The sequence below is a fragment of the Esox lucius genome, chromosome 3 (assembly GCF_011004845.1).
Source record: "Esox lucius isolate fEsoLuc1 chromosome 3, fEsoLuc1.pri, whole genome shotgun sequence".
Taxonomy (NCBI): Eukaryota; Metazoa; Chordata; class Actinopteri; order Esociformes; family Esocidae; genus Esox; species Esox lucius.
Genome location: NC_047571.1, coordinates 363,832 through 388,983, shown reverse-complemented (window position 1 = coordinate 388,983; position 25,152 = coordinate 363,832). Strand labels below are relative to the sequence as shown.

The window sequence follows — 25,152 nt, the reverse complement described above, 5'->3', positions numbered from 1 at the left end:
AGGATAGACAAAAACTTCACTGGCTACAACCTTCAGTAGCTATGTTATAGTAAGCCTCAAATAAAACTGTTTACAGATATATTGTGTCTATTTCTGGTGGATTTTCGAAGGACATATCCGTGCATGCTTTTTGGGGGTGAACAAGTATTTGATACACTACCGATTTTGCAGGTTTTCCCACTTACAAAGCATGTAGAAGTCTGTCATTTTTATCATAGGTACTCTTCAACTGTGAGTGACGGAATCTAAAAAATCCAGAAAATCACATTGTTTGATTTTTAAGTAATGAATTTGCATTTTATCGCATGACATAAGTATTTGATACATCAGAAAAGCAGAACTTAATATTTGGTACAGAAACCTTTGTTTGCAATTACAGAGATCATACGTTTCCTGTAGTTCTTGACCATGTTTGCACACACTGCAGCAGGGATTTTGGCCCACTCCTCCATAAGACGTTCTCCAGATCTTTCAGGTTTCGGGGTTGTCGCTGGGCAATACGGACTTTCAGCTCCCTCCAAAGATTTTCTATTGGGTTCAGGTCTGGAGACTGGCTAGGCCACTCCAGGACCTTGAGATGCTTCTTATAGAGCCACTCCTTTGTTCCCCTGTCTGTTTGTTTCGGGTCGTTGTCATGCTGGAAGACCCAGCCACGACCCTTCTTCAATGCTCTTACTGAGGGAAGGAGGTTGTTGGCCAAGATCTTGTGATACATGGCCCCATCCATCCTCCCCTCAATACGGTGCAGTCGTCCTGTCCCCTTTGCAACCATGCTTCACGGTTGGGATGGTGTTCTTGGGGTTGTACTCATCCTTCTTCTTCCTCCAAACATGGCAAGTGGAGTTTAGACCAAAAAGCTCTATTTTTATCTCATCAGACCACATAACCTTCTCCCATTCTTCCTCTGGATCATCCAGATGGTCATTGGCAAACTTCAGACGGGCCTGGACATGCGCTGGCTTGAGCAGGGGACCTTTTGCAGGTCTACAATTTTATCCCTGATGTCCTTACACAGCTCTCTGGTCTTGGCCATTGTGGAGAGGTTGGAGTCTGTTTGATTGAGTGTGTGGACAGGTAACGAGTTCAAATAGGTGCAGTTAATACAGGTAATGAGTGGAGAACAGGAGGGCTTCTTAAAGAAAAACTAACAGGTCTGTGAGAGATGGAATTCTTACTGTTTTGTTGGTGATCAAATACTTATGTCATGCAATAAAATGCAAATTCATTATTTAAAAATGTGATACAATCATACAATGTCTCTCACAGTTGAAGTGTACCTATGATAAAAATTACATACCTCTACATGCTTTGTAAGTAGGAAAACCTGCAAAATCAGCAGTGTATCAAATACTTGTTCTCCCCACTGTAGATCACAACCCCTTGCACAGTAAAAGAGGAGGGATTTCCAGGATTCTCTCGTCTTTTCACTTGACAAACAAGTCAGTTTATCGTCACCTATATTGATAGTTATAGTATCCATGTAATTCACAAACGAATGAAAAACAAACGTTGTTGTGCCATGAAATGAAATAGCTTTGGCAGTGTTAAGTTCATCTTCAGTCTCGTTGGAAATTGCTCAATTCTTATGACTATTCCAAGTAGTAAGTATATACTAAGAGGCCCATTTACTGGCTAATAAAAGCCATACGGTTTATAGATGCTATTTGTGGTGCAAGTAAATTTAAGAAGAACTGTTACTCAGTTTAACACAATGATTAATGGTGTCTAACTAAATATTAAAAATAGTGGCGTGATGTTCATGCGTGACAAAAAGGATCTAATGTTGAGACGCAATTTTCTGACAAGGTAGAATGTCCCAATCGGTACCAATTCTGGCATACTAGCTTACTATATGCTAAACAGTACATACTTCACCATCATCCGCGAAGCACATACTTGTAGTATGTAGAATGCGATTTGAGATTCAGCAATGCTTTGCGATTTCCTCGCAGTTCACAGAGTAGTGATTAGCTATTTACTGTTATTGTATGGACAATCATTTACAGTAATCTTTGTACAAGAGTACACTTTAATTCCGTTAATAAATGTTCTTTTTTCCACTTTATTTCAGCAAAAATGTAATGGCTGAGGTAAAAGTAGCATTCCCACTGTTTAAATAGCGTAATGGTTAAAGACAAAGTCTGCAACATAGAAAACCGCAGATTGAAACCAGCCAGGGACAACAACATTCAGCCCTTCTTATTGCAGGCCGGCTGAACTAGGCTTGCATAATGGCTCATGCTCCGTATTTTTCCCCAGAAGAGTGCAGGTTGATATTGTCAGGATATGAGTGTACATCAAAAAACAACAAGGGGCAGTGAAAATTTCAAACGAGTTTGGCTTTATTTTCATCTCCGAACAACATCAGCAATAAAGTACACATTTTGAACATCAACTCTGTACAGTACAAGTTTTTAAAGAGAAAAGGGCTTCTACAGTAGAGATGGAGAGATAATGTATTGAGCCATAAAGCTCTGTTGACCATAAAGCTGGGGATCCATCTCAGTGTGAAGTCATGTAACAGGAGCTGCCTTTCACATTAACTGGGCGGTTAGTGTGAAGTTACTGAGTAGTTAGTGGCTGACACCCAGAGTATTATAACAATTTTGATTGTTGTAAATCTAACTCACAAGGTTTTTTAATGAGTGAGGGGAGAGTTTGGTTGGGGTTAGGGATGAAAGAAAGACTGGGGCAAATTTGAGCTTCCACCCATCTGTATGTGCTTTAAGCCAACCCCTTCACTGCAATGTTGGTGTTTTCTTTTATCATTTCAAAATGCACTTAGCATGGAAAAAAGTCAATGGAGTTGGCTGCAGCCCATACAATTTATGGTAAGCTGGACTCTACAATACAATATACAAGAAAATAGTCCAGTGCACAGTGCAGTGCGTCATGTATGGGGACTGTCTTCACATTCTGTTGGGGGCCATAGTGAGTGCGGACCCCTGGCATGTGTATCCCCTGGCTGTTACAGGGCCTTGCTCTTACAGGACTGACAGCAAGCCTTCCTGTAATACCAGTGTGTACACAGTTTCACCTTCAGCACTAGGGCACAGTTGGCCGTTGCCTTGTCCTGACATGCCTCTTCAACTGTGGGTGAAGGGGGAGGAAAATATTTACAGTAGCCATTTTGACAGACAGAGAGACAAGACAGAAAGACAACATTCTTCCTACCTGGGGCTTCTGTTGGACAGACCTGCACCTCACATGACTGCCTGGCCTCAGGTTTAATGGCAGAGTCACAGCTGTGGCTGAGCTCCTCTCCTTGGTAGCACTTTATCTCCCGAATACGCACTCCGCTGCCACACGTCTTACTGCACTGTCATTGGAGAGGAGAAGAAAAGCAATGACATCACTCACACAAAGGAACTAAAATGACTAATACCTATGTTTTGCAGTCTTGCAAACTGGACATTAAACTGGTGTCCTGACAGTGGTTGAATTCCTTTAACATTTACATACATCACACTACACAAGTGCAAGGCTTCAAAGATGCGTGTTTTTTTCAATGGGTTGAAGTATACCGTACCAGCAATGGTACTGCTCATCCACACAGTTAAAATCTTAGTTTGAGAGATCATCTCCTCAATGGGGCCAGCTAGATATACCTGATTCAGACAGGGCACACATTTCACTGGTAAATGTGTTTTCTGTCAAGATCAATGGGAATTGAGTGGAAGTTTAAATACTCCTTACCATCTGTAATCATCTGGTCAGACAGAAATAGCTAACAGGGTCATGAATTTAAGATTGTTCAAAAGGCAGCAGGAGGGCGGCAATTGGCCTGATGCTTTGTCTACTGTTTTGTGAAGCATCCAAGCAAGACACGGTAAATCCACAAGACATGGTTAATTTAATGATCATCAATGAGAGTTCTGGAACAAAATATCCTTATGCAGCAGGCACGGGGAAGCCCTTTCCGAATTAAGACACAGTAGCAGAATAATCTGTTTCTGATGATTCTCTATTTTCCCTCTGAAATACCTCATTAGATGAGATAAATTATTTAAGGAAAGACAGGGACATAAGACCCAAAAGTAGGTTTAAATACATTTATTTTTGTTAGAATGTTACTGTCACCATGTCTTTTATGTCAAAGTCAAAGTCTTACTTCTCAAATGCACTGAATAACACAGCGTCATTCTGAACAATGAAACTAAGAAATATATCAAGCAAAAATGGTAACACTTATTTGAAGGGGTGTGCATAAGAGTGACTTGATACTGTCATAACCATGACATGACGGAATCATTTTGAATGTTTATGAATGTTGACATTGTCATTTTTAATGCAAGGTTAACATTGTTTGGGATGTCTTTTTTATGACAACCTGACATTAACTGAGACAACATAACCTGCCAATGTCTTTGTTATGACATCTTGACATTAACTGAGACAAAATATCCAGTCAATGTCTTTGTTATGATAACTTGACATTAACTGAGACAACATAACCTGTCAGTGTCGTTTTTATGACAACATGACAGTAAAATATGGATTCATAGAGGTAATTGCACTCATGAGTCACTGAAGATTCACCTCAAAATTATTAGCCATACACCATTATAATGGTTTCTTGGGCAGACTTTTCCATGATTTTTTGCAGAAACATAGTTTGTACTGTAATTTTGTTAATGTTGATGCAGGACATCCATGAATGAAACTAGTGGTTTGCATGAACAATAGGCTAAGTAATATATATTATTCAAGAGATAATATACATAATCCAATTTGTTAATATGTTTACAATGCGGTAAACATTATTAATATGGTACACTGGCTACTTGAGTCTTCAAATTGGTGTGACGCATACAAAATGTATGTTCCCATTTGGGGTTGATATAGAATTTTGAAGGACACTTTTATATTGAAGGACATTTACTACGGTTGGCCTATAGGGGGCAGTTTGACCTGGTCGTGTTTCATTGGGAATGTTAATGGTCCAAACACCTGCACGTTCTTGTAACTCTTCAAGGAAATGCCATGTCTTTCTCATCATTTAACCTGTTTTCTGACGGTGGTGCATTCCTTTGGAAAAAACAAATTTGTTACTGTACTGTACTGAATTGTTTTTTTCAAAAACAACACTCCTGACAATATCCCTAGGATGAATATAATTGAATTTTGTAAATGTATGGTTTAGGAATTTTGCAATTGTTGCACTGTAAGGGTTAGCGATTAGCTAGTTCTTTGTTGTTAGCAGGCTTCAGTTGGTAATTAGCTGGCTCCAGTTAGCTGTATGCTAGCTCCAGTCAAGTGTTTGTCAGTTCTAGGTAGCACTTTGCAAACTTGCTCAGCCATGTTCTATTTGTTTTAACATGAAGGAAATGTGTTAAACTATCACTAATTAGCCTACTTTATAAATAATGTTTGCAATGTAATTATATTACGAATAGTTTATATTACTTAGGGCATTGTTCATGCAAAGAACGAGGTACTGTACATGAATGGATGTCCTGTATCAACCTTAAAAAATTACAGTACAAACTGTGTGTCCTTGCAAAAAACGACGAGCTTACAAATGCATTAAATAAACGAGTGTTGTCAACATGAACAAATGACACTACACTCAGTTATTTAATGCATTTGTAAACCATTAATAAAGTAAGGGTTATCATTGTTAACCCTTAGTTCATGTCTTGTTCATCAATGTTCATTCAAGGTAACTTCATGTACACTTATCAGAAAGTGTTACCAATGTAGGATTGTTGAAAGTCTTGCAAAAACAATAAAGGAAATGTCTTGCTTTTGTTAAGTTATTTAAAACCATTTGACAAACTTAATGACATCTTTATGACAAGTCCAAATTGTACCACTGTACTTGAGGTCAAGAAAAATATTAATGACACTGTTATGAAAGCATTTGACAGTGTTAAAATACTTCATGACATCTTTATGACAAGTCCAAATTGTACCACTGTAGTTGAGGTCAAGGAAAATATTCATGACACAATTATAATGGTCTCATGACAACCAATGTCAAAACCAACCACATATGACAGTTGTATTTAATGTTAACAATTAAAGCTAAATACTTTCTTCAAGTTTGATAATCAGGCCTGCTATGACATGTTTATGACAGGTTATGTTTCTGACTAACTGCGACCCACAGCATGGTTTGGCGGTTGCTCCATAGCCGACTGGAAGGCCGTGCATCGGAAAGGCCCTGAAACCGCCCAGCACATCACTGGTACCCAGCTCCCGGCCATCGTAGACCTCCAGCACAAGAGGTGTCTGAACAGGGTGTGTGGCATCATCAGGGACCCTTCACATCCATGCCACAAACTGTTTGCCCTCCTTCCATCAGGCAGTTGGTACAGGTCTCTTCATTCCCGCACCAGCAGGCTCAGGAACACTTTCTTTCCATCTGCTGTAACCCTGCTGAACTAGGTGACCCATCATGCAAAGTCTGAAGTTTTCAGTTTACAGGTACGTCGGGAACCTCATTGCTGCTATCCCTGCATTTCAGTTGCACATGCTACCCTACTCCTTCAATTTCATTGTACTAACCCTAACTCTTGTTCAATTACAATAAAGTTTAATCTAATCTAATGTTGTCGTGATTAATGTCAATTTGTCATAATAAAGTAATTGACAGAGTATTTTGTCTTAGTTAATGTCAAGTTGTCATAACAAAGACATCCCAAACAATGTCAACCTTGCATAGAAAATGACATAATCAATCGAATGACACCTAATGACAACATTCATAAATGTTCATAATGATTTCTTCATGTGTCATGTCATGGCTATGACAGTATCATGACAACGTCATGTCACCCCATCAAATAAAGTCTTACCGCAAACATATACATAACAATGTCAACTAGCAGCAATTTTAAAGATTATAGAAAGAGGAATATGAACAATATGGGTAGAGGTATTGAACATTATAAATATAAATGTAATATGTCTAAGAATGCTACATTAAAATATTCTAATGTACACTGTATGTACATAGAAGGACATTCAGTGTACTTAACCTTAGTGATATTTAAATATAAATATATAATCTCATATCGTAAATAAATATGTTGGCATTCCTTAGTACAGTGGGGAGAACAAGTATTTGATACACTGCCGATTTTGCAGGTTTTCCCACATACAAAGCATGTAGAAGTCTATAATTTTTATCATAGGTACTCTTCAACTGTGAGTGACGGAATCTAAAACAAAAATCCAGAAAATCACATTGTATGATGAAAATCAACTTAATATTGGGCACAGAAACCTTTGTTTGCAATTACAGAGATCATACATTTCCTGTAGTTCTTGACCAGGTTTGCACACACTGCAGCAGGGATTTTGGCCCACTCCTCCATACAGACCTTCTCCAGATCCTTCAATTTTCGGGGCTGTCGCTGGGCAATACGGACTTTCAGCTCCCTCCAAAGATTTTCTATTGGGTTCAGGTCTGGAGACTGGCTAGGCCACTCCAGGACCTTGAGATGCTTCTTACGGAGCCACTCCTTAGTTGCCTGGCTGTGTGTTTCGGGTCGTTGTCATGCTGGAAGACCCAGCCACGACCCATCTTCAATGCTCTTACTGAGGGAAGGAGGTTGTTGGCCAAGATCTCCTCCATGCTTCACGGTTGGGATGGTGTTCTTAGGGTTGTACTCATCCTTCTTCTTCCTCCAAACACAGCGAGTGGAATTTACACCAAAAAGCTCTATTTTTGTCTCATCAGACCACATGACTTTCTCCCATTCCTCCTCTGGATCATCCAGATGGTCATTGGCAAACTTCAGACAGGCCTGGACATGCACTGGCTTGAGCAGGGGGATCTTGCGTGCGCTGCAGAACTTTAATCCATGAAGGCGTAGTGTGTTACTAAGGGTTTTCTCTGAGACTGTGGTCCCAGCTCTCTTCAGGTCATTGACCGTGTAGTTCTGGGCTGATCCCTCACGTTCCTCATGATCATTGATGCCTCACGAGGTGAGAACTTGCATGGAGCCCCAGACTGAGGGAGATTGACTGTTATCTTGAACTTCTTCCATTTTCTAATAATTGCGCCAACAGTTCTTGCCTTCTCACCAAGCTGCTTGCCTATTGTCCTGTAGCCCATCCCAGCCTTGTGCAGGTCTACAATTTCATCCCTTAAGTCCTTACACAGCTCTCTGGTCTTGGCCATTGTGGAGAGGTGCAGTTAATACAGGTAATGAGTGGAGAACCGGAGGGCATCTTAAAGAAAAACTAACAGGTCTGTGAGAGCCAGAGTTCTTACTGGTTGGTAGGTGATCAAATACTTATGTCATGCAATAAAATGCAAATTAATTACTTAAAAATCATACAATGTGATTTTCTGGATTTTTGTTTTAGATTCCATCTCTCACAGTTGAAGTTTACCTATGATAAAAATGACAGACCTCTACATTCTTTGTAGGTAGAAAAACCTGCAAAATCGGCAGTGTATCAAAAACTTGTTCTCCCCACTGTAAATGTTAGCTACTCCTTTCGTCACGTGCCTGACATTAAAATTACATGTGTTTCTGGGGTCCACCCAGACTGGTCATAAACCCAGAACTCAGGGATGCACACAATGGCTCCCTAGACCAGGGGAAGGCATCCCGCGGCTCTTTAACCCCTTCCCAGTGACTCCCCCGGGTTTCGACAAAGAAACAATCCTGAAAATTAGTTATTATTGTTTTAAAATTGTTACAACATTCAAGTGCAAAAATTCAGTAATATGTTTTTTGTGGCTCCAGGAAAATTATTTTACTTTTTTTTTCTTCTCAAAAGTGGCTCTTGCAGTGGTAAAGGTTACCGAGCCCAAACCTAAAACCATAATTCAGGGATGCACACAATGAAATGTGTCCCTGAGACCAACCTAGACCCAGAACTCAGGGATGCCCACAATGGCATGTGTCCCTGGGACCAACCTGGACCCAGAACTCAGGGATGCCCACAATGGCATGTGTCCCTGGGAACACTCAGCCTGTTCAGAGACCCAGAACTCAGGGATGTCAAGTCTGGTCACTTCGACTAACGTATGTATATGTGATCAGTAGCCTTACGAGCTCAAGTGTGAAGATGAACGTGGAGTGCCATAGTAATCTATATTCCAAAGTAACACAATTTGTTCCAATGAAGTCATAAAGTTACAATACAAAAAAGATTACATACCAACACAATTCAACGTCATCCCAACTAGTCTAAAAGTCTACTAAGCAAACCATAAGACACACTATAGCACAAAGGTGTGCTAGGGGCTACTGTTAATGATAGATTACCATAAAGCATTTGTGACAGAATTCAGGAACGCAAATTGAACTATTCTGTTCCTCACTCAACACTTTCCTTTTCAACTTTTTTGGAAAGGAAGTAAAAGGGGGCAGTGGTCTCTTTTTTCCCGAAGCTGTATCTAGCTATAGCTACTGACGTTACATTAGCTAGCTAGGTAATGACTAACATACCAGCAAGCTAACATTTCCTGGTTACTAGCTTGATCGTTAGGTTGCTTGCTTTTCTTCACCAAAGTGAGTAAGTCACTTCGTTTGATAATAAGCTACCTGAATGACCAGTCATTCATCCAGGTGTGTGTGTGTCTGATTATGCCTACCTATTATGTTTGCATTGCCTTCACAAAAGTGAGCAAGTTACTTAGTTTGATAATAAGCTACCTGACTGACCAGTCATTCATCCAGGTGTGTGTGTAATTATGCCTACCTATTATGTTTGCATTTGCCTTCACAAAAGTGAGCAAGTTACTTAGTTTGATAATAAGCTACCTGACTGACCAGTCATTCATCCAGGTGTGTGTGTAATTATGCCTAGCTATTATGTTTACATTGTCTTCACAAAAGTGAGCAAGTCACTTTTGTTTGTTGTGAAACCTACCTGGCAATAATGCTTTTTGATTCTGATGCGTGATGTGGACAACCCAGTCCTTCTGGACTGCTAAACAGCTCAGCGGCTGTCAACCTGCACTCAAACAATTTTCAGTTACATTTCTGCTACTATTTATTATGAATCCTGCTGCTAAGCCACTTTAGATTTCACTGTACTGTTTATACCATGTATCAAGCGCATGTGAAAAAACGAAAACGTACATTTTATTTTATTTGGTTTGATATAATATGTGTTTATTAGAGACCAACCAGTCCTGTTTAGCACAAGGCCAGAGTGTCTCCATTTGAATACTTAAATAGCTGGGTGGGGTTAAGGCCTAAGAAGGTGTGAACAAAGACCAGCTCTCTGGCAAGTCTGACTCTTTGAAGCCTTTTATCTCAGAACTAATTAGAGCAAATTATCAACATTTAAAAACAGCTTATCTTTCCCCTAACTTTAACATTATATACCATTACAAAGCTCTGAATCTGGACCTTTATAAAATGTAAAGACACATAAATAAATAAAATAAAATGTTGTGATAGGACCCCATTCCTGAATCTGTCACATATCAGACTATTCAGCCCTTTTCTAGCCACTGAAATTCAACACTACAGTTGTTTGCTCCTTGGGGTTAAGGCCGGGTGTCTCTGTCAATGCACTTTGTGACAAACTGCTGTTGTAAAATGGCTTTATAAATACATTTGATTGATTGATTTATGAGGAACAGGAGAAAATCCAACACTACAGATAAATGTCCACAATATCATGCATTTTAGTTACATTCCAGTTGTTCAGTTTCACACCTCTCCAGGTGAGCTCAGGAGGGGGGGCTGATGGCCCACACCTGGTGTTTCCAGATCTTTAGAGAGGCAAATGTTATGCAGGACCCCTGATTAACATCACCAAGGGTGTGTTTGAGACTTGGTGGGGCCTTGGTCACTCCACTCTTCCTCAACCGACATTTTCTCATTACACTACACCATACCAGTTAGTATGCAGCCTGAGAGGATGCAGTCAATAGTGCACCTGTAGAAGTTAGTGAGAGTTTTGTTAGACATGCCCAACTTCTTGACTCTCCTCAGGAAATATAGTTGCTTTGGGCGTTTCACTGCCAGTCTACTTGCCTGGACCCGGTGAGGTCATCTGAACGCACCAAGGAACTTGAAGTTGGAGACACTCTCCACTTTAGCTCCATCAATGTGTATGAGGGCATGAACCCCCTCTGCCACTTCCTGAAGTCCACGATCATTTGTTAGTCTTACAGATGTTGAGAGAGAGGTTGTTGTCCTGGCATCATGTAGCTAGATTCCTTACCTCCTCTCTGTAAGTGATTTCATCATTGTTGGAGATCAGACCCAAGATGGTTGTGTCATCCGCAATCTTAAGGATGACATTAGAGCTGTGTGTGGCCACCAGTTATGCATGAACAGGGAGTACAGGAGGGGACTGAGTACGCAGACCTGTGGGACTCCGGTGATCAGAGTCAATGCAGAGGAGGTGAGGTTGCCCATTCTCACCACCTGGGGTCTGCTTGTCAAGAAGTCCAGGATCCAATTGCAAAGGGAGGTGTTAAGTCCCAGGGTCCTCAGCTTAGGAACAAGCTTAGCGGGCACAATTTTGTTGAATGCTGAGCTGTAGTCCACGACCAGCATCCTTACGTATATGTTGCATTTTTCCAGATGGGAGAGGGCAGTGTGTGTTGTCAGGGCGATGGCAACGTCCATAGATCTGTTGGGGCAGTATGCAAATTGAAAAGGGTCCAAGGAGTCAGGAAGGATGGAGCAGATGTTGGTTCTGACAAGCTGCTCGAAGCACTTCATAATGATGGAGGTCAGTGCTACAGGGCGGTAGTCATTTAGGGAGGTGATGGAAAGTTTCTTCAGTGCAGGGACAATGGTGGTCTGTTTGAAGCAGAAGGGGGCTGCAGACAGAGTCAGGGAGAGGTTGAATACATTGGTGAAAACCTCTGCTAGCTGGTCGGGGCACCCCTTGAGAACACGGTATGGAATGCCATCTAGCCCTAATGACTTCCGAGGGTTCAATCTTTTGAAAGCTCTCCTCACGTCAGCCGTTGATAGGTACAGAGTGCAATCGTCCTGTTCCTCAAAAAGCTTTCCAGAACAGATGGTGTTGGACACCTCATACCGTGCATAGAAGGTATTGAGCTCATCCGAGAGAGAGGCAGCAGGCTGGGCATCATTGAGGTGTCTCCCTATGTAGTCTGTGATGTGTCGCAGTCCACATCACATGCATCTCAGGTCAGAGCTGTGGTAGTTAGACTCCAACTTGTCCCTGTAGTCTCTTTTGGGATCTCTGATGGCGTTCCGTAGGTCGTATCTGGACCTCCTCAAAGCCTCCAGGTCTCCGGAACTATAGGCAGAGGACCATGCCACAGACTTTATACTGCTCTGAAACAATCTGTTGTTTCAGAGCAGTCCTGAAGAGTGGTAACGGATTGCTCATTCTAGCGTTGAACTGCCTGAATTCTTTTTTTCTTCCTGTTTTAGGCATTGTCAGTAGGAAGGGAGGAGAACAAACGAGGTATGGTCCGCCTTACCACAAGCCGGGTGGGGGAGGGGTTTGTAACTGTTCTGTATTTGTGTATAACTATGGTCAAGAGTCTGATCCCCACGTGTGGGAAATGGGAATGTGCTGATGGTATTTTGGCAAATCGTTCCTCATATTTGCCCTATAGAAGTCACCAACAGTAATAAAACATGCCTCAGGGTGAGCACCTGCAGTCCATTAATTACTCCATATAGGTCCTCCAGCATGCAGGTTTTATATCTGCCTGCGGGGGGTATGTAGACTGTTGTGATTATAGAAGAGCTGAATTCCTGGGGAAGGTAAGAAGGGCCGTACTTTTATAGTTAGTAGCTCCAGGTCTGGGGAACAGTGTATAGATAGCACTGCAACATCAAGTCAAATCAAATTTATTTATAAAGCCCTTTTTACAGCAGTTGTCACAAAGTGCTTTACAGAGACACCCGGCCTTAAACCCCAAGGAGCAAACAACAGTAGTGTTGGATTTCATCCGAGCGCCAGCAAGAGTAAATCATAATGCAGACCCCTCAGCATTTACGTTCTGTCCTGGCGGTAGATAAAAAAAACAGCTGGGGTAATGGCCGTGTCTGGCACCATAGGGACCATAGCCAGGTCTCAAAAAATGCCAGCATACAGCAGTTCGCAATGTCCCGCTGAAAGTGAATCCCAATGTGTGGTTAGTCTATTTTATTGTCCAGGGATTAAACATTTGCAAGTAAAATGCTCAGTAATGGCGGATTGCAGATTGCCAAGATCTACATAGGTTACTGGCATGTTTTCCTCTCTTCTTCCTCCTCCGTCGGTGTATTGGTAAACAAATCGGTGTCAAGACAAACGAATCACAGCTAGTAGTGAAAAAGTAAGTATTCAGTCATGAACAAATTTCCAAAAGTGAAAGCCTGGATGTGTCAATAATACTGAATGAGCAACAGAGCAGCATGAACAGAAATAAAAACTATACAGTAACTAAACAGTAATAGGCAAAAAAACTACATAGTGAATGCGGAGCAATTGTCAGTGCGACCTTTCTCTATGGCGCACAGGAAGATCTACGTGTCCTGCCGAGCAGATCTATGGTGGAGGACCTGGAGTGTTGTACCGGAAATGCTAAGTTCATTACAAGGATTTCTGTATGCAGATGAGCTGTACGAGTAGCATAGAAGTCCTTATGTTCCAAAGAACAGCCGTTCTCCCTGATTGCTTCATGCGAAACAACTCTTGTTTTCCCGGCGCGGAAAACAAATTATTTTAGAATTATTAAGGAGATCACCGTAGGAACGCACGTTACCAGTCTTTTTTTGCCTGATTAGCTAACTTTTCAGTTAAAATACAAATTCTCCCCTCATTTAGATGTAACAACAGCCACAATTGTATCCCCAGTTATATTGAGAAACAGTGACATAAGGTAAAGAAAGTTTTGCTAGCTAACAGTACTGGCACTTTTAATGATTGGCTATTGGCTAATCTTACTGCACTAACCACTGATGATGTAACGGCAGAGATGGTTGCTCTGAGTATTGTGGTTATGCAAAATAAATCATCATCATGGAGACTACCACCTATCTCTAGAAGGTATAATTAATGTGTTACTCAATTGTGTGTATATATACAGTGGGGAGAACAAGTATTTGATACACTGCGGAATTTGCAGGTTTTCCTACTTACAAAGCATGTAGAGGTCTATAATTTTTTCATAGGTACATTTCAACTGTGAGAGACAGAATCTAAAACAAAAATCCAGAAAATCACATTGTATGATTTTCAAATAATGAATTTGCATTTTATTGCATGACATAAGTATTTGATCACCTACCAAGCAATTAGAATTCCAGCTCTCACAGACCTGTTAGTTTTTCTTTAAGAAGCCCTCCTGTTCTCCACTCATTACCTGTATTAACTGCACCTGTTTGAACTTGTTACCTGTATAAATGACACCTGTCCACACACTCAATCAAACAGACTCCAACCTCTCCACAATGGCCAAGACCAGAGAGCTGTGTAAGGACATCAGGGATAAAATTGTAGACCTGCACAAGGCTGGGATGGGCTATAGGACAATAGGCAAGCAGTTTGGTGAGAAGGCAACAACTGTTGGCGCAATTATTAGAAAATGGAAGAAGTTCAAGATAACGGTCAATATCCCTCAGTCTGGGGCTCCATGCAAGATCTTACCTCGTGGGTTAGGGTTAGGGTCAATGATCATGAGGATGGTGAGGGATCAGCCCAGAACTACACGACAGGACCTGGTCAATGACCTGAAGAGAGCTGGGACCAAATTCTCAAAGAAAACCATTAGTAACACACTATGCCGTCATGGATTAAAATCCTGCAGCAGACGCAAGGTCCCCCTGCTCAAGCCAGCACATGTCCAGGCCCGTCTGAAGTTTGCCAATGACCATCTGGATGATCCAGAGGAGGAATGGGAGAAGGTCATGTGGTCTGATTCGACAAAAATAAAGCTCTTTGGTCTAAACTCCACTTGTCGTGTTTGGAGGAAGAAAAAGGATGAGTACAACCCCAAGAACACCATCCCAACCATGAAGCATGGAGGTGGAAACATCATTCTTTGGGGATGCTTTTCTGCAAAGGGGACAGGACGACTGCACCGTATTGAGGGAAGGATGGATGGGGCCATGTATCGCGAGATCTTGGCCAACAACCTCCTTCCCTCAGTAAGAGCACTGAAGATGGGTCGTGGCTGGGTCTTCCAGCACGACAACAACCCGAAACACACAGCCAGGGCAACTAAGCAGTGGCTTCGTAAGAAGTATCTCAAGGTCCTGGAGTGGCCTAGCCAGTCTCCAGACCTGAACCCAATAGAAAATCTTTGGAGGGAGCTGAAAGTCTGTATTGCCCAGCGACAACCCCGAAACCTGATTAATCTGGAGAAGGTTTGTATGGAGGAGTGGGCCAAAATCCCTGCTGCAGTGTGTGCAAACCTGGTCAAGAACTACAGGAAACGTATGATCTCTGTAATTGCAAACAAAGGTTTCTGTACCAAATATTAAGTTCTGCTTTTCTCACAGGTCTGTGAGAGCCGGAATTCATACTGGTTGGTAGGTGATCAAATACTTATGTTATGCAATAAAATGCAAATTCATTACTTAAAAATCATACAATGTGGTTTTCTGGATTTTTGTTTTAGATTCCGTCACTCGCTGTTGAAGAGTACCTATGATAAAAATTACAGACTTCTACATGCTTTGTAAGTAGGAAAACCTGCAAAATCGGCACTGTATAAAATACTTGTTCTCCCCACTGTACATATGTATATAAAGGATATATGGTATGGAAAGTGCACAATAATCCACGAGGATTGATAGAAAAATGTGTTGCACTCTAGATGAAAGACAGTCCCTTTTCTAAACAAACAATGTTGTGTCTCTGTGCATCATTTATCTGCATTTCTTTGAGAAGTTCAGAGTGAGAACGATTTAGGACAGAACAAGCTGTGTCTGTATGCTCTAAGACCATGAACCAATCTCACTCCTCAACAGTGGTTGACTGCGATTTCTTTTATTGGTTAAGTCCGAACACTAAGTACCTGAGACCAGGAAGTTGTGAACCACTTGGTGCAGGGCCTCTCGAAGCATGCGGAGCTCTCTTCAGGTTTGAAGGTGGCGTCACATATCTGCTCAGGAAACTCCTTGAACATGCCGCCCTCCAGGCCAGAACACACCACTTGACGTGTTTTCACCCCCCGCCCACAGGTGGCATTACACTTACAGTACACAGGGAGAAAATAAGGAGAGAGTTGAGCCCAAAGCCAGTGAATTATTGTCTTTGTTCTATCAAGCTATAAAGCCTGGATGTGTTTATTGTGTAATCACTATGACAGTTTTGGTTTAAGGTACAGTACACATGAAAAGTGATTATTATGTTAAATGGAAGAGTCAAATGTATAGTGGAATATTGTGAAATCCTAAATGAAATGATTTAGTGAGACACAAGAAAGCATCAGCTAAAGAGCACACAGACTTTAGGTTTACTCTGCCAGTAAGCCTTTCTTCACCACAAAGGTAAATAAAAAATCACCTGTTCCCATTCCTGTTCAACCCAATGTGCGGGGCAGTTCTTGTCCCCACAGGGGTACACAGCCAAGGGCTTGAATTCCAGGTCACACTGGCTGTCTGAAATCACTTTGCCATTGCTGTTTTTACACGCCACATAGCGCGTCATCCTGCCCTCTCCACAGGCTCCTGAACACTTAGAGAGCACACAGAGAACCAGATAAAGAAGGGAGGATAGGGAGAAAGAAAACAGAAAGAAAGAAAAATAAAAAGGAAGAAAACGTTGATGTACAATAGGAAAATTGAGTACGGTTGTGAGAAGAGTAGGAAAGAAATTAGAGTATTACAAATAATTTCATACGCTAAGATTTACTAATTAATATATCAATCAATTTCGGGGTGGTTAACTCACAGGGCCCCAGTCAGAAACAGTCCACCGGCGGTCACAGGCCGGGCCCTCACACTCTTTCTCACTAAGTGGTCGAGTTGAGTCGTTACAAAGATGTCTCTCCATGGAGCAGCGCACCTCCCGAGTCCTCAAACCACGCCCCTCACAACGGGCCGAACACTGGAATAGACATACACCAAACATGGCTCTGAACTGACTTTTGCACTCTGACTCTTGCACTTGTCTTCAAGAATATAAAATTAACCAGTGAACTGCATCTAAATAGCTTTTTGATATTGTTTCTATATTCACACACACCTCAGACCAGTCAGAGACCTCCCACTGTGGGCCGCAGCCTTTGGTCTTGCAGGCCTTATGAGTCATGGGCTTCTGCAGCTCTGCAGCAACACACATCTCGTCATACACAGAGCTGTCAAAGCCTGGTGCCATCATTTTCCAGCAGCGAACCGTACGGAACTGATAGCCCTCACCGCATGTTCGCGAACACTCACTCCACCGACTGGTCTCCCATCTGCACCCAAGAGTGAAAACAAAGTCAGTTCAAGTGTTATGGCTTAGGTTTAGAAGAATGACAGTCTAATGGCATGAGTGATAATATGGTTCAAACTCTAGATGGATACTATATTACTGCAGAAAAATTACTCAACTTTTTTTGGGCCAGCGCATCCCAATCCATTATCCAGGTCCCCTACCGCCCCCCATCAAATAAGATGTAGGCTAATTGCCCCAAATATGAATGATTATTATGATTATTACTGTTATCATCAAAAAGCACATAATTAAATGACGAACAACAGATTTATTATTTTCAGAGGGAAACAAACAGCAGCCAATCTGAAACAGCTAGCAATTCAACATTCAAATTTTAACTAAACAACAGCAATCAGAAATGCCAAACAATAATCATTCTTATAAATTGTTCCAATGGAAAACAAGCTGCCACTTTATCAAGGGGTAAAGGCAGAAGGATTAACTTTCAAAGGAAATAAGTTGTAAACTTTTGAAAGTTAGTTATAGTCTTGCGCCTGGTTGTATTGCAGTCATGTCAGCAAAGCCACTTTGAATAGTGTTTTAATGTGCGTCTGGATGCTGGACGCTAAGTTGCTGTCAGGGGAAGTCTTTTGTAAATGTGTTACCACTGAGATAAACAAGGCGTTCACGGTGTATCCCTCAGAGAAATTAATGCTTTTATGAAATTATTCCACAGGTAATACCAAGAAAGAGAGCAATTTCCAGAGTTTACACAGTAAATGCCAAGTCAGTGAAATTTTATAGATACAATTTGAACATATTACTCAGGTACTAGCCTCTTTACATTGACTGTTAAGGCTAGGGCTGATTTTAAGGTTTTATTGTTAACCTATAAAGCAATACATGGACTTGCTCCTACTTACCTCAGTCAAATGATCCAGCCATACATACCTACACGTAACCTAAGATCACAAGATGCAGGCCTTCTAATTGTACCTAGATTTCTAAACAGCTGGAGGCAGGGCTTTCTCTCATATAGCTCCACTACTTTGGTCTGCTAATTAAGGTTAGAAATGCAGACTCAGTGCAAACTTTCAAGTGTCTGCTAAAGACTCATCTCTTCAGCATGGTCTATGATTAAGTGCAGTCTGGCTCAGGGATGTGAAGGTGAATGGAAAGGCTTGATACTGTCCACCCTTGCTGTCTTGTCAGGTGGGCTCTCAGCGCCACTGGGATGCCCTCTCTCCAATGCCATTCGTGGGTGGAGTCACTGGCTTGTTATCGCTCCGTTGTGCCCATTGTGCAATTTCATGGTCTCATTTAATGGTGGTTGCGGCTGTTTGGTGTCCCTTTGGTTGATGCTTGGTTGATAGATTGATTTCCTGCCTGTTGGGTCCTATCCAGGGCCACAGTGTCACTGAACCCCCTGTCTCATCACTAAGGTTTTATGCTGCTATATTAACATAATGTGGGGAGTAGGGTCAGTTCTCATACTCCACTGTAAGTCCTTGTAAACCTAAGGTATGCACTCTCTACTTTTTCTTGTCTCCTGCTCCATTCAAACTTAGTCTCATACTGAAGTCTTGGCCCACACCTTCTGAGTACCAGGCTCTAAAGACTTGTTGCAGCCACTGTCCATAGTCCTCCTGGCTGTGTTGCAGATCAAGACGATACCTGACGATTCTGCCTGCCAGTCTGATAACCAGCCCCCACTCCACCTGGTTGTCCCTGTCATTGTCCATCTGGTCATGCTTTTCACAATGTATAGGTTTTATAGACTCTGGACACAGCCCAAATGCATTTATAATTATCACATCTAAAATGTTCACCTGGCACAGCCAGAAGAGGGCTTTATAAATTTGATTGATTGATACTCTGACGTCCCGTTCCCATGAAGGCAGCACGGAGCTGTGCCACAAGAAGCTGTGAGAAACACTGAAGAGAAGAAGAGTTACGATACACCATCTTGTCCAGTTGCAGTGGTGTAAACTGGCATGTTTTAATGTTGCAGACCAAAGTTATTTGCAAGTCGATTTTAGACCCTATTTAGCACCCCTGTTTTTCATTTCAACCCCCCTGAAACTTTTAAGTAATATTTTCTGCAATCCCTTTAAGCCCCTCATATTTTGTGATCTATCCTCCAAATCATGCGGGCGTTATGGAATGCGGGCGTGACTGAAAACAGCGGCAGCAGTAAACAACAAGAAAACTACCATCAAATAACTTCTATAGCGATAAGATGCTCCCTAGCAACAAGATACTATAACCCCATTTCCGAAGAAGTTGAGATGCTGTGAAAGATAGAAAGGAAAAACAGAATGCAAAGATGTGCAAATCATTTAAACCCAAATTATGAAACTGAAAATGTTTATTGTTGACTGCACGGGCAAATAGTGCTACAATATAAGAATAAATTTTCTCAAAGTAAAATTTCCAAGTGTATGGGGATCTCATTGTTTATGGTACATAATATAATTAAAAGATTCATAGAATCCAGAGAAAACTCTTTACGCAAGGGACTAGGCTCAAAACCAATATTGGATTGCAGTAATCAGAGGGCCATCAGAGGGCACCGCATTAAAAACAGACACGATTCTGTAGTGGCAATCACTGCTTGGGCGCAGGAACACTTCCGACAACCACTGTCTGTGAAAACAGTTTGTTGCTGCATCCACAAATGCAAGTACCACACAAAGAAGAAACCATGTATAAAGAAGATCCAGTGGAAGTGGAAATTGAAATCATGGACGCTGCATCCTTGGGGCTAAACAGGAATGGGACCATCCGGCTTGTCATCAGTGCACAGTTCAAAAGCCAACAATGGTAATGATATGGGAGTGCAGTAGCACATATGGTGTGGGTGACTTGCACATCCATGAAGGCAGCTTTGATGCTGAACAATATAGATAGTAACATGTGCTGCCATCCAGAAAACATATTTTTCAGGGAAGGCCTTGCTTATTTCAGCCAGACAATGCAAAACCAAATTATGCAAGTTTTACCACAGCCTGGCTCCGTAGTAATAGTGTCTAAACTGGCCTGCTTGCAGTCCAGACTTGTAAACATTTGGTGCATTATGAAACAAAAAATATGACAAAGCAGACTTCAAAACAGACCTCTAAACTGTTGAGCAGCTGAAATCCTATATCAAGCAAGAATGGGAATACATTTCCCTTCAAAACTACTGCAATTGGTCCCCTCAATTCCCAAATGCTTAAAGCAGAGGTTCCCAAACTAGTGGTCGCGACCCCATGTGGGGTCACCTGATATGAAAATAGGGTCGGGGGAGAACGTTTTACAATTGACTCTTATAGCCTCAAATAAAAAATGTACGGTTATATAATTTTTCTTCACATGGTTGGTGTCACGAGAATTTTAAGATATCGAAATGGGGTCGTCGGCCAAAACATTTGGGAACCACTGGCTTACAGTGTGTTGTTAAAGGGATAGTTCATCCAAAATTCATATTTTCTCAAATTTCACTAACCAAGAGATATTCCAGAGCACATAGTAATTTTTTCAAACAATCCATTATTTAGCTCTGTCCAAATCTGTAATTAGCATTTTTTAGCATCGTCCAAATTCATGAATGGAAACATTCGTACCGCTATCACAAAGCTGCATTGCAAGCAGAGAACTACTCCAAAACACTGCAAACTATAATTCGATAATCTATCGCGGTAGCGATACACTGACGAAACAGCCGGTGGAATTGTCTGAATTCAAACTGACACTGGCAAACTATTTCCTATAGCCACCATACACAGCTTCTGTTCTTTGTCAGTGATGACATCAAGGTGAGCGTGAACTTTAACTTCAACAAGCTATGCGAAGATAGGTTGCATCGCCAAGCTGGGCCAATTTTTGCCTGCTAGTTTACATAGTTATGTATATTATTGCTATACTTGCAACACATATAATATTCAATACTTCTACCAATATTGTTCATTTTCCCCGTCCTACTCTCCTTAAATTTGCTGATAGTTTACACTGTTAATAATATACAATGTATGCTATATTATTGCTATATTTGTTGCTGTATTTTTGCTTTATGTAGTTTTTATTTCTTACTACGAAGATGTCGTGTGCCATGTCACAAGAATTTCATTGTGCAGGATGATGCTGTGTTATTCGGTACAATTGCTAAATAAATGTTGAACTTCTGGATTTCCTATGTTTGTATCGATGTCGACTTCTGCCCACTCGTTTGCCTGCTCGTGGGTCTTGAGTTGAAATTAAATTCTAGCCGCTCTACATTTGGGACAATACCTCTTCATCTCCCGAGTTGTATTGTAAGAGATTCAATGGATAAACTTTGCCAACGAGACATACACATACAATTTTTGTTAGAAACATTTTAATACAGAGGATCATGCTCCACATTTAGTTAGAAAATGACTAAAGATTAATGCAATTCCATCAAGTTACCCAGTTCAACCCATGGAGACAAGACAGACTGTACGTAATACTTTCCTCCGGATAAGTAGTAATTGCCTCCGGATATCCTGGGCAAGTGGTGGGGATTAACGTGTTCACCCTCCTTAAGTTGCTGTCAAAGCTTCTATAGTTTGCATACCCTTGGAGAATAGGTAATATATGTAACATTTGCAAAGAAAACAGGCAAAACAAATGTATTTTATTTCTTATGGGATTCATATTCAACTCTAGGTCAAAACAGAATGGCACAATAATTAAAAAAAACATGGCAACAAAAAAATTAAATGACCACTGTTCAGAAGTCTGCATACCCTTAGTTTTGAATACAGTGTATTGCCCCTCTATGAGGCCCCGAATTCTTGCAGGTGGTACAGCTGCCCATACGTCTTGGCAAAATACCTTTGGTTGTCTTGCATGAACCGCACGTTTGAAATCTCCCCAGAGAAGCTGGATGATATTAAGGTCAGGAGACTGATGGCCACTCCAGAACCTTCACCTTTTTCTGCTGTAACCACTGGAGGGTCAACTTGGCCTTGTGCTTAGGGTCATTGTCATTCTGGAAAGTCCAAGAGCGTTCCATGCGCAGCTTTCGTGCAGAAGAATGCATAACATGCTGCATTCATATTGACATCAATTTTCACAAGATTCCCTATGCCTTTAGAGCTCACACACCCCTAAACATCCGTGAGCCACCACCATGCTTACCAGTGGGGATGCACAGCTCATTTTTGTGCAAGTATCGTGGTATTGTGCTCGTGGAAACAACCACACCATCTGTATTGCCTGTATTTCTACTGAGGTTATCTGTTGTTTTTTTTTTGTATCCCAAATAATTCTTCCGGCAGTTTTGGTTGAAATCTTTCTTGGTCTACCTGACCTTGGCCTGGTATCAAGAGATCCCCAATTTTTCCACTTCTTAATTATAATGTCCACACACCATACACGTTCACCTGTCAAATGATTCTAGACCTCATCAGGCAGGGGGTTCCCCTTCACCACCGGAATCCCTACCTACCACGCCCCTGCACAAAGCACTCTTCCTGCTCCACAATCACCAGAATACTGAACACCTGGTTCCACTTACCATATCTTTAGTTTGTACATCAATATATAAGCTGGTTTCACACACATGTAGGATTGTAGGTATTATACTTGTTGCTCTACTCAGCCTTGGTAGTGTTTTCACTATTTATCTTTTATTCTTACTGATTGTTATTGCTTGTGTATGACCTAGTGTCTTTTCCTGTTCTTTTGTTTAGTCTTGCCCTTTATATCGTCATCCTTTGGACTGCTTTACTGTTTTTGACCCTGCCTGTGTTTTTGAGTTTTGCCTGCTTCCTCTGGGATTACAATAAATCTACTCTGCGTACTGCGCAGTTGGAACTGTCACCTCCTTGTCTGCTTGGTATCATTACATTAATAAGTAATTGAACAGTACTGACTGGAATCTGCAAGGCTTTGGATATCTTTCTATATCCTTTTCCATCTTTAAAAAGTTTTTTTTGAAACATGTTGACGGCATCAAATTCAAAATGGGCATATCTTTTTCCAAAAACAATAACATTTCTCAGGTTCAACATTTGGTATGTTGTCTTTGAACTATTTTCAATTAAAAATAGGGATTAAATGATTGGCACATCATTGGATTCTGTTTTTATTTTTTACACTGCAGTTTTTATAATGGGAATTTCCATAACACTTTGTCAGTACAAGATTTTTATTAGAGGGCCCAAACCTCCGTTTTGTCTCATTCACTTAGTCTTACTGTATAAAAATCTCATTTGAGCACTCTCTTTATGCTTGCATCCTTTGTACTAAAATTGAGGTGCAGTTTAATCTATAGAAGATGTTTGCTATCATTCACTCAACCACACAGATTTTGTGACAGACGGCATAAAGACTATGAATGTGAATGTCATACAATTAAGCTAAAATCCCGATAGAGGTAGGTATTTTCTAATTGTAGAGAATAAGTGTTGACTGATAATGTATTTGCCAAAACAACGCCATTGCGTTATTTCTCACACAAAACAAACACTGGTGCTATTTACTGTAGCTAATTACGTTAGTTACTCAGCTGCAACTTATCAACATAGCTGACGTTCGCTAACTAATATATAAATGTATCTTGTCAGTCTCTAATAAATGTTCACTTAGAAGTAGCAGAAGTTTGTATACATAGTCTAAAAAAATTTATACTTCTCCATAGATGGATAAACAGTTTTTCTTCAAACATGGGAATAGGTCCCAGCAGTAACCAGGTGAGAGAGCATACTAAACAGTTTGTCACATGTCTCTGCAATGCCCACATTGATAGCACCCTAATATGACTTCCCCCAACTATTTAAGCTATTCAGTGGATTGGGATATTACGTCTTGGATGTGGATTTTCCCCATTTCTGCATACATATACACACTGCTCAAAAAATTAAGGGAATATTTAAATCACACAGCGGGTCTCGATGAACAAAATATATTAAAGATCAGAATATTTACTGTACATTCTGTAATTCGGTAAGAACAAAATTACATAACAATGATCTGTGGAAAACAAAATCACCAACCGATTGAGGGCTGGATTAAAACTCACACCGACAGTCAAAGTAAACAAATAAAATCACAGGCTGTTCCAGCTTGTGTGAATTTCATCACGGCAACTCATAATGTGACTCAGTATTGTGTATGGCCCCCACGTGCCTGTATGCACTCCCAACAACATCTGGGCATGCTCCTGATGAGACGGCAGATAGTGTCCTCTGGGATCTCCTCCCAGACCTGGATCAGGGCATCAGTGAGCTCCTGGACAGTCTGTGGCACTACTTGGCGGTGTCAGATGCACCAATACATAACATCTCAGAGGTTCTCAATTGGATTCAGATCTGGGGAATGCAAGGGCCAGTCAATGGCATCAATGCCTTCATCAAGGAACTGCCTACACACTCTGGTCACATGAGGCCGGGCATTGTCCTGAACCTGGAGGAACCCAGGGCCCACTGTACCAGTGTTAAGGTCTGACAATGGGTCTTTTCATCTGTACTTAACAGCAGTCAGGGTTCTGTTGGCTAGCACATGGAGGTCTGTGTTGCCCCTCCAAGCATATGCCTCCCCAGACCATCACTGACCGACCGCTAAACCAGTCATGCTAGATCAGGGTTGGGCAATTCATTTTTACAAGGGGCCACATGAGAAACCTGAATTGTGTCAGAGGGGCCACACCAACGATAACTTGAAATTAATTCTGCTCAACTTTCTTCCATTGTAAAATGCACTAAATTATATATTTTGAACAGCTGGTACTGATAATCGGAAGAATAAAACTATTTAGTACATTTTTATATTAGGCAATGTGAAATTGTGGTGTACACTATTTTTGGTCAACACTATGCTGTGGGATGTTATGTCCTTTCTTAACACAGAAATCCTGAATCTGGTCTCTCAGGTCCCAGACAC

General features: G+C 41.2%; 1 long non-coding RNA gene across 3 annotated transcripts in view; it reads right to left on the bottom strand.

The window, feature by feature from the left end:
- Nucleotides 1-2,304: 2,304 nt before the first annotated feature.
- Nucleotides 2,305-25,152, bottom strand: part of si:ch211-267e7.3 — a 134,390-nt gene continuing 111,542 nt past the window's right edge. For 2 of the 3 annotated variants that reach the window (XR_002196221.2, XR_002196222.2), the window contains exons 13-18: nt 17,092-17,305; nt 16,798-16,953; nt 16,411-16,581; nt 15,920-16,096; nt 3,175-3,319; nt 2,305-3,090 (exon numbers count right to left, since the gene is read on the bottom strand). This is a non-coding gene — a long non-coding RNA (ADAMTS-like protein 2). Of the gene's footprint in view, nt 3,091-3,174; nt 3,320-15,919; nt 16,097-16,410; nt 16,582-16,797; nt 16,954-17,091; nt 17,306-25,152 lie in introns of those variants that run through there. The other variant, XR_002196223.2, reaches the window with a different exon arrangement.